Consider the following 11,352-nt stretch of genomic DNA (forward strand, 5'->3'; position numbering starts at 1 on the left):
GGTTGGATGGATGGATGGATGGATGGGATGATAGGCAGGTAGGTAGAAGATAAATGATTGGCAGATCCATAGACAGATGATAGTAGATAGATGATAGATGAATTGGTTGATAATATAGATGATAAATGACAGATACATCGATAAAAGACAGATGATAGAAAGGTCTTGCACAGAACCATCCTGGGATGGGCCTGACCCACAGGCAGGGTGAGGGTGCAAGTGAGGATTCCCAGCCTGTCTTTCCCTCTCTTCGGGTGCCTAGGGCTCCCCGTTTCAGCCCCTTCTGCAGACAAAGGCCTCAGCCAGGCCTGACAGGCAGCTGGATGCAAAGCCTCAGAGATGGGGTGCTTGGGTCTTCTCTCCAGAAGTTCAAAGAGTGACCTTGTCCGCACCAATCAATCCACCTGGCCCAGCGCCTGCGATGAACCAGGGGATGGAAGGAAGTGTCCCTCTGCCTGGGCCGGTGTAATGATGAGCAGGGAAAAGAAAAGGGGGGAAGGAACACACAGTAGAGTGGAGCCAATGAATTTATTTGGCAATATCTAATCAATTTATTTAGCAATATGCAATAGCAAAAGACAAAGGCATTTAATAGAATGTGCTAATGTCAGAAAGTAAAGGTGGTTAAGACTAAACTATATATACTGATAACAATGTCATGTCAAAGTAGTACACATACATATATGTTTAAGAGATCCCAACATATGTTTACTGTTGATCAAAAGTCACTTGGCTACATACACAAATAACATCAGTAAGCAGTATCCAAAAGCAGTAACATGCTTTATAGGATAGTAAGTATTACAGTACATGCCAAAAGCTCACCAAACTGGGGGTGGGTGGGGGGGTCAGTGGAGAACAGCAATGAAATGTCATAAATCAAAACCTTGCCTGGTCTGTAGCTGAGAGACACTCAGGCGTCTCCCACCGCTGCTCGCTAGTTCCCAAGAATGCTGCTGCTGTTGTTGTTGTCGGGAGTTAGGACGTCTTCGGCTACTGCAAGCTGCAAGCTCCATGCAAGTCCCAAAAGATGCTAGAATGATGACAATTCACCAACAAAAGAAGTCTCTACTGTCCATTGAGGCAAGTTCCGATCTCTTACTCTGAAACAATCCAATCCTGAGAAGCAGTCCTGAAACAGCAAATCTTCTGAATAGCAATCTCTTGAGACAGCAATCAATCAATATCAATCCACTTGAGGTCTGCCTTATAAATCTCTTTAGTTGCTCCTCTGGGCCAAGTTTTGTGTTCTTGCCTCCCCTCTCAAGGAATGGCCAGTTCCTGGAGGGTCCGGCAGTCAATGATAAAAAAAAAAAAAGAAAGAAAATATATTACTTATCCAGCTGAAGGACTAGTTCATCCGGACAAGCAATATCTACTGTTCTTGCTTGGGACCATCAGCCCAAGGTCTTCCAAAGCCTGGCAACGTGCCTGTCATGTCGTCCTGATATAACTTAGCTACTTCTTCACTTCACCTGCTGATGTGGGCGAAACAGACAGAACATACAGGAAATTCTCTTAACCCCTGATTAAGAATTTCTTTAACCCTAAGCTAACCATCACCTCACAGCACAGACAGAAAAGCAACCTCATCTCATGTCTCCCCTGCTCGGGAGAATGAGAGCAAACAGAAAACCTCATCCCATGTCTCCCCTGCTCGGGAGAATGAGCCAAAGGGGGAATTTACTCAACCCCTGATCACAGCACAGAAATCACCTCACACACAGGAACAGACAAAAGCTAATAGATAAAAGCTCACATCAGCCAATGAAGGCAAATTTTCCTTAACATCTTCCCTAGAGCTGGTGCCCAGTCAGGCCCTCGGTGCCCCCATGGACAGAGTGGTGTCCTCCTTGGTCCCCTCATCTCTGCCCCTCTGTCCTGCTGCTGCCATGCAGGGTTTCTGTAAGAATGCCATTATGTCTGTGGACTGTGCCAGGCAGGCCAAGCGAGGGAGGGAACAATTCCACTTTGGATCCCAAAGGAGCAGCAAGACTACCCAGCCTTAGCTGCAGGAGGCATGCTCTGGTGACACTCAGAGCCAAAGAGGAATGGGGACATGGGGTCCAAAGCATTTGAACACTGGACACCAATTCTTATGGGCTTTAACTTGAAAGGACATTTTGGAACTTTAATTCTCCCTGGAAATTTCAATATGGAGGGGGGAGTTACATTTTAAGTTGGGGCTCAGGGTGCTTTTCGGTTGTTAAGGGCAAAGGCATGCCCTCTCCTTCCCTAGTCCTCCTTCCTGATGGCTGGAATGCACATGTGATGACAGACGCGCTGGGTAGTTACACTGGGCCGTGAGACAGAAACCCTGCGTGCAGAATGGCAGAGGAGCACGAAGGAAAAGTCTGGATCCAGGGGCACTGAGGAGCCCTGGACCATCAGCCAAATCTTCCATGACAGAAGCAAACTTTATCTTGTTTCAGCCACTATTTTCTTGGGCTCTCAGTGAAAGCAGCTGAACTTACATTACGTAATATTATACAAAGAATTGGGGAGCAGATGGAATATAGAATGGAAATTATTTTGATGAGTCAAAACAGGGCAGCGGGCAAGGGCATTTAACTGTTTGAGGGGGGAGGGCCTGTATCCACTTCTAGTAGATGCCTCCTTTTTGATAATAATTAATAAAATTAGACTTGAAAATGCAGTCCCTAGAATCTGAGATGCTACCAGGCTCACGGCTGCCCAGGCATCATTCCCCTTCCTTCTAGAGCTGTGCTGTCCTGCACGGCAGCCATGAGCCACACGTGGCTACTAGGCACTTGAAATGTCTGCATCCAGATGCCGGAGATACAAAGGGCAGCTGGTGACACCCCATCCCCCACAGCCCTGGGTTTCCATTGCAATTCTTTTTTATTATTAAATTTATTGGGGTGACAATTGTTAGTAAATTTACATAGATTTCAGGTGTACAATTCTGTATTACATCATCTGTAAATCCCATTGTGTGTTCACCACCCAGAGTCAGTTCTCCTTCCATCACCATGTATTTGTCCATTGCAATTCTGTAATTCCCACTGACCTCATAGAAAATTTGAAGTATTTTCTCTTTAGAAAAACATTCCCTAGATTAGAAACACACCAGTTCTTCCCAGAAAACCTAGTCATCTCCCCCCAAACACACTTTGACCCAGAGCCTTAATAAAAAAAGCAGTTCCGGCCCTGCTGTCCCACTCAAGGCCCGTCAGCGAGGTTCCCTGGGTACAGACTGTGCTGGGCCATGGGGACACAAATGTGGATCAGACACAGACCCCCATGCACAGCCCCAACCCCACTCCAGGCTCCTCTTCTCTCACCCCTGTGGCCCCCAAACTCCGGGTATACCCAGCACGCAGCTCTGGTTACCTGGATTTGAACCTTGACTTCCTCACTTGCTGTGTGTCCCTGGACAAGTGACTCAACCTCTCTGAGCCTTTGCTTCATCCGTTCTGAAACAAGCTTGGCATGGTAATCCATGGCGAAGTGCTCTCACCAGTGTGATGACTATTGGCTGGTTCATTCTGTGTTGGTCCTATTCTTACTCCCAGCATCGGTGTCGAGTCTCTGATCCTCCACAGGCTCACCCTCCCACTCCAGCCCCATCACGGCCCATGGCATGGTGGGTGGTTGTCAACAAGCCAGTCCCCCTCAGCATGTGGGGTCGTCTGGGCTTGGGAAGGAAGCGTTTCATCACTTTGCCTCAGAGTGACACCCACAAGGGTGGCGTGCGATAAACACTGAATGAAGGAACGAATCAGCGAGCAGAGAAATGAATGAACAAAATAAAAAAAAGGAATGGACGAGGACTTACTGCTGGATGTAAAAGGTCAGGCTCGTGCCCTTGGAGGTTTCTTTCAGGTGAATAGCCTTTAGTCTTGCGGAATCTTTCCCAACCTTTTCAAGCGCTTTCTCAGCTTCCAAGGACAGCCTGTGGGCTGTTGTCTCGGGTGGTGTTGGGTCTGACTGGGCAGAATTTGCCGGAGCTCACTGCCCACTGCATGTCCTTCGAGCCCCGATTTCTTACCCCAGCAATTTCTCTTGTTCCATCCATTCATCTCCCTGCCTCTGTGGCTGCAGCAGTCTGGGGCGCAGGTTCTCTTCTCTATTAAACAAACAATGGGAGGAAACTGGGTGACTGTCAGAGACACTCTGCAGGTTCCAGTAAGAGCATTAATACTTCTTAGAATTTCCCCAAACGTCACTGATCAGGGCACCCCTCTGAGTGAAGGTGGGAGTGGCAGTTTTGTGACTTAGTCCAGGAATGTTCCCTGGCATCTTGGCTCAACCCCAAACAGAGCAAAGCCCATGCAGTTAGGTAGACGATGCAAAGCCTGTGGTCTCAGTGGACCACCACCCGCCACTGCTGTCAAAAAGTGAGAATGAATTCTTGTTCCGGTTTTTTTAAATAATTCTGTCACTGAAGAATAGCTGTGATGTCTTTCTTCTTTACATTGTAAAATACAACATAAAATTGACCGTTTTAACCATTTGTAAGCATACAATTCAGTGGCATTAAGTACATTCGCTCTGCTGTGCAGCCATCACCCCCATCTGGGGACACCTGGGTTGCTGCCCCCTTTCAGCTCCTGTGAATGCTGCTGCTGTGAACACGGGTCTGCCCGTGTCTGTCAAAGTCCCTGCTTTCAGTTCTTAGCTGTGGTTTCTTTCCCACTGGCGATGGTGTCATCACCGCTATGGTGTTGAAAGCTTCGCTCGCCTTGGAAGCTGTCACTGGCCCGTGCTGGCATCCCTATTTTAGAACAGGAGAAACTGAAGTACAACCTGACCCCGGACGAACCTTCCCACGAGGCCTTGGTGGGACAGCGCCACCAGTGGCACCACTGAACTCTAGAGTGGATTCTGCTACATGTGGCGTGAAGCAAGGACCCAATGCCATCTTTTTCCGTATGCATAACCATGTTTTCCAGCCGTAGTTATTGAATGGTGCCCTGATCTGATGGCACGACATTTAAACTTAGATCTGCCTCAACCCAGACTGCAGTTCTTCACCAGTAATCCAGAGAGCCTGTGGGACACGCTCAGGGGTCTCCTACCTGGACCCCACACAGCCTGTGTGTTTCCTGTCACTGCTGTAACAAACGACCACAAACTCAGTGGCCTAAAGCACACGACTTTTTTACCCGGCAGTTCTGGAGGGCAGAGGTCTGACAGTCTCTGGGCCGTGCTCCTGGTGGAGGAGAGTCCAGTTCCTGCTTTCCTACCTTCCAGAAGGGTCTGCACCCCTCAGCTCACAGCCCCCTTCCTCCAGGCTTCAGATCCAGCAACAAAGGCCCTGGCACTGCGCCAAACACACACTATGACCCATGTGCCCCACGTTGCAAACTAGGGTTTCCATCCCAGGGTGAGTGTTCTTCACAGATCTTCGTCTCCTGATTCAGAGACTTTGGGGCTGTGAGTACTAAAGCATGGTGTGCCCCAAATCCAGAACCAACAAGATGGTCCCACAGCCTAGAGGGAAGCACATACAGACGTAGTTATACAGACGTAGGGCACCAGCCAAGTGCCCTATGCGAGTGCTCAAGGCACCTTCAGGTGACGGGGCCGACCTGTGGCAGGCCAGCAGGGTGGCTTGGGAATATCAGCACCCTACACGCACTTCTCTAAGTGTCTGAGATGAGTGTTACCAAGGCATGGAACCAGGCCTGTCGCTAACACACTGAGGTGGCAGGACCCTGGCTTTGGGCCTGGGCCTGGGAGCTTGGCGTGCAGACACACCTCGATTCTGGGGTCCCCTGCCTGCAGCACAGGCAAGCAAGTGACCTCACAAGTCATAGAGCCTCAGAGTCCCACGTCCCGGTGACAAGCATTGGCAGCCTCGACCTGGCCATAGCAGTAGAGGGGTGGACAGGAGAGTGTGGACCGAGAACAAAAATCCACTAGCTGGTCTGGGGGCCAAGAGCAGAAGCCACCCTCCCTGCCTGTCCCTATCACAGCATTACATGTAAGCTGATAAGCTGAGGCCCTTTCGGGGACATTGCTGACTCATGGCCCCCAAGGGAAGTGTGCCAGGCTGGAGGGAAGCCAGCTTGTGGATTCCCCGAAAGGGTCCTATTTCGTCCAGAAAGGAAAGGGTTTCACTTTCAGTTTGCTTTCTTACTGTAATTCTGGGGCTTCTCGGAAACCACGGGAAAGTCCTCACTTACTTTCCTTCTATCCAAACACATCTCAGATAACAAACGCCCATGTCCTCCAGACTTTTCAGCCTCTTACACAACCGCCCAGGCTCCAGGACACACTGTAGAGCTGCCCCTCTGAGTGGATGAAAGCCACTGCCTATGTCCCATCTCAGTTTGCTTTCCCAACTCCACATCTGTGCCGAGTTCCCACAGCCCGGAACGTTCTTCCTCTCCCTTTCTCTACTTAAAGTCCTCCGAGGACCCACGAAAAGTCTATCCTGAGCCTTGATTCTCCTGATGCCTCTGATAGAGGCCTCCTACCTGGGCCGTCCCCTCCCCAGTCACTTGCTGGCTGTGCCTGGAGCCCTGCTGTCACAATTATTAGGGGACCTTGAAGTCTTGAGAACCTTTCCAGTCCATCCAAGCTCCCTGCCTACTGGGCCCCCTCTGCGCTGGGGACACATGGCGCCGTAGGCGTGAGCTGCAGCTGCTTCTGCCCACCCTGTGCCTTACCTGCCTGGTCCTCCTCAGTCTCGCCTTAAGTTCACTTCCTCCAGGAGGCCAACTCTGGCCCCCAAGACAAGGACAAAGCAGCCTGATGTGTGCCCCTGGAAGCCGACCTTCTCTTCCTTATCTCTGTCCCACGTCCCTCTTCCTAGAGGCACAGCAGCCCCATGAGTCAGGCCCCAGGTTCAGCAAGCTACATTTAAAAAATTTATCGGGGAACAGTGTGTTTCTCCAGGGCCCATCAGTTCCAAGTCGTTGTCCTTCAATCTAGTTGTGGAGGGCGCAGCTCAGCTCCAAGTCCAGTCGCCGTTTTCAATCTTTAGTTGCAGGAGGTGCAGCCCACCATCCCATGCGGGAATTGAACCTGCAACCTTGTTGTTAAGAGCTCGCGCTCTAACCAACTGAGCCATCCGGCTGCCCCACAAGCTACATTTTAAGTAAACAAAGGTTATCGTCAACTTAGAAGGTTTTTCATCTACCTGGTGCTTTGATTTTCTTCTTAACCAGTGAAGAGTCACATTTTCGTTGGAAAAGTGACTCCTCGGGCCACTGCTCCCTATTGTGATCAAATAAGGGAAAGGAGAGAAGAACACAAACAAGAGCAGGGAGAGGAGCGGGCAGGGTGGAAAGGAAGCAGCGGGCACGCACCTCAAAGACGCTGAAGGGACAGGGAAAGGGACAGAGAGGAGGGGGAGACAGGATTCAGAAAAGGAAGGAGTACAGAGTGGGGAGCAAGTGGCGGCCACGGCCACGGGAGGGTCCTCGGGGCCTGGGAGCCTCCTCTCAGCTATTAGTCACTCTCCACAGCCCGTTGGCTCTGATCTAACCCTGCTTACTTCTGAGCCCGTGGCCTCAGCTGCGCTCCTCCTGAGGCTGATTATCCTGGAGCCACACCTGAGGCAGGAGCTGCTCTGGCTTGGCTGCGCCTGGAGACCCTGTCCCACATTCACTATCGGGCTTCACTGGACAAGCCCCGAACACCTCAGGACGTTTTTACTCCTGGCTGTAGAATCCGGATGAGAAGAAGACTGGGCTTAGGGCTGCTGCGAGGGATAAAGGAGGTTATCCAAGGCAGGCGAGCTCTCCAGGCCCTCGAGACCCTTGTGAGCTCGCCCCGTGTTGCTCCGCAGCGATCACAGTCGCTGTCGCCACCTAGTGGCCATACGTGGAACTGTCTGTTGGCCCTTGGTGCTTTGCCCACCTGGTGGGTATCTTCTCCCAGATGAGGCCCAGAGAGCGAACTGAGATCTTTCCCTCAGTAGAGAGGTGAGATTCTGATCAACAGGGCAAGTTTTATGAGTAATATTTCAATAAACATTTGAAAGTTCAGAGTTCTTTCAAGCAAAATCCTCTCTTTTTTACATGTGCGCACACAGAAAGGCAGAGAATGGAATGACTATCTCACCCCTTGGTACATACAAGCACTGTTAAATATCTTTGTGGTTGTCTCACATTTAACACTCACAACCACATAGGACAATGGCTTGCACAATATTTGCTCAAAACCACAGTGAGAAATACATTTCAGTTGTGACCCAATATATGTCCACAGATACATACGAAATAACATTTACTCCCACAATGCGTGGCCCCTTTTGATGTCTTCCTTTCTATACTCCTTAAGGTTACCAGATTTAGCAAGAAAAACACAGGACTCCCAGTTAAATTTGCATTTCAGGTAAATAACAAAGACTTTTTTTAGTTATGTCTATATGTATACAGTATTCGAAATATAATTATACTTAAAAAATTATTCTTTACCTGAAATTCAACTTGAGCTGGGTGTCCTGTATTTTACCTGGCAACTGTAATTCTACTCCATCTTTTAAAAATGCTGGTTGCAATCCCCGAACCCAATGATACTGCCTACTAGTGAGTCATAGGCCCCAGTATGAAAACACTGCCTCAGGTGACAGGGCCAGGAGCATTTCCTTCCACAGGGAACACCAGAGTCAGTGGAGAAATTTGGATTCAAATTGGGCAGTCACCACTTGCCAAGAGCCAAACTCCTTTTAGGTTTGGATGAGAGCAGGTGCCCTGTCTGGATGCTACTGATGGGACTGAAATCAACCAAGTGAGAGAAATCTCAGTGAGTCTTTAGATGAGCACTTCCTAAATGGGCAATTTTCTCAAGTTCATATTTTATAGGGACAAAAAGGAAATGTGTTCAGATCCAGTCAGTCAACAGAAAAGACTTCACTCAATCCTTTGTAGTGAGCACTTGGACCATTGCATTTGCCTCAAAGGATATATGACATTATTCTTTCATGTGTTTTGATGTTTATGAACAAAATCTGATGTGGTTCATAAATGGATAAGTGCTGAAGGCAGGTGTATTCCAAGATACTGGAAGGAAACAGATGATACAGAATTTTTTAAAATTAATTAAATCGATCATTCTACCTAATTGGTAACTCTGTTTTCATTTTTGTCCTCCTAAATATATTCTAGATTTTGTTCTCAAACAAAATTCTCATCAGCTCACTCCTGTCCTTAAAGATGAATGTCATTAGTGGCTTCAGTGGCTTCCCTCAACACTCAAAATAAAAGCTGAAATTTGTTTGCTTGTTTGTTTTTCTATAATTTATAAAGCTGTACATTATCCGCCTTTTTCGATAACTCTCAATACAGCTGCTCATTCACTCTGGTCCAACTATAGTGGGTACCATGCTGCTTCTCAAACATTCCTGGCATGTTTCTGATTCAAGGACATTGTACTTGCTCTTTACAATGGCTGGACAGTTCTTCGGAGAGACATTCACATGGATGATTCAGTAACTTGCTGCGGATCATTGGCAGTCAGAAACCACAAGCTGCATTAAGTCCCTCGACAGAGGGGACTCAGTGTGGGACTGGTGGAGCTGGGGCTTAAGGACAGGAGCTGCCATGGGCAACATTATGATTGACACTAGCTAGTAAAGGCAGAAGCAGCAATCACCTGCACCACTAGGAGAAACAAGTGGAAGGGTTTGGGGTTATCAGAACTTAGCAGCTCACAGGAGTGGCCTTGGAGTTGTGGGCCAGACACCTAAGGATGGGGCACTTCTCATCTGGCGCTGGGACCTGAGGCGCTTAGAGGAGTTCCCTAAGGGTTGATCTCATATCTCAGAGGAAGGGCCATCGCCCAGCTGCACTGATGACTCAGGATTCGATGTGGGGCCTGGAGAACTGGGACCCAGAACTCTGAGATGGGGTAGGAATGAGACTCGTTCTGAAAGTGCTAACAAACATTGAAAACTACAATCAACTATGTCTTTCAGTGTGAAAGGGTCATTACTAGAGTAATGCTGACAGGAACCAAAAGCAAACTGGAAAGAAGGACGCCCTTCTGTCCTCCTCCTGCATTCCAGTCTCCTCCTAGTGAACTCTATTGGAAGAAATGGTAAGAAACCAGCTGACGATGGAAAAGTATAGTTTGCTGAGTCTCAACCATCAGTATGCCAACTATTGAATCAAAATGGCTTCATTCCTGGGCCCTATCACACACAGAAAGTCTGGTTCAGTACATCTCAAGTAAGTATCCAAAAGTCTAAGTTTTTAAGATATCCACTGGATTCTGAAGTTCAGCTGGATTTGGAAAACACTGATCTAGAGTAAACCCTTTATTTTGTAGTGAGGAAACTGAGAAAAGAGCCGGTCTGTAATAGTTTATTTTATGTGTCACTTTGACTGGGCCATGGGATGCCCCGCTATTTGGTCAAACATTATTCTGGGAGTTTCTGTGAGGGAGTTTGAGATGAGTTTAATATTGAAATTGGTAGACTGACTAAAGCAGATTGCACTCCCCAGTGTGGGTGGGCCTCATCCAATCACTTGTTCTATTCAAGCCTGAGCAGAACAAAAATGCTGACCCCTCCTTAAATGAGAGCGAACTCCTGCTGCCCAAATGCCTTGAAGCTGGGACACTGGCTTTTTCCTGCCTTCAGCCTGGAGCTGAAGAATCAGCTTTCCCTGAGTCTCAAGCCTGAAGGCCTTTGGACTAAGTCTGCACCATCGCTTTCCTGGGTCTCTGGCTGGCTGAATGCAAATATTGGGATTTGTCAGCCGTCATAGATGCATGATCCAACTCTGATAATACATCTTCTATATAGATTTAAGAACTAATAAAAATAAATAAATTGATCATTCTAATGTGTGTTTATGAATCAAAAAATGAAAATGTTTCACAATTATGGAGCAAAGAAAATGAAGCAACAAAATTATGGGTGACATAGATTTCAAAGTTTCTTCCAAACATTGCGTTGTGATGATGCCAGTGCAAGAAGAAGGAGAAGTAATGATGGGCCAGAACCTGTTTGAGGTGTATTTGAAACCTGGTGTCAGCGTTCACAAGACGGATGTGTCCCAGCTTCAGCACAGCAGGTGACAGGTAGCCAGCTGCAGTCAACAATGTTATGTCTCTATTTTCACAGAATTCTGTAAGTTACTTGTAAAATGACAAAAAGTAAGAAAAAGGGAAAGGGTCCATTGGACCCGGATAGTCCACGGTGATGCTGAGGGTAGGGGATTAACGTTGTCATGTCAGATGTAATGATGGCACTGTGGTTACGTGAGATGCCCCACTTATTCTTAGAGATGGGTAACATGTTTTAGTTGTGCAGTGATGAAATGTCTGACTGCCTGATATTCCAAGGCAAAAGGGGGTCAGGTCAGGCGACTCAGTGACACACGTGAAGCAAAGTGAGGATGGCTGGTGATGCCAATGGTGCAACGTGAGGGT

Source organism: Rhinolophus hipposideros (assembly GCF_964194185.1).
Source record: "Rhinolophus hipposideros genome assembly, chromosome: 5".
Classification (NCBI taxonomy): Eukaryota; Metazoa; Chordata; class Mammalia; order Chiroptera; family Rhinolophidae; genus Rhinolophus; species Rhinolophus hipposideros.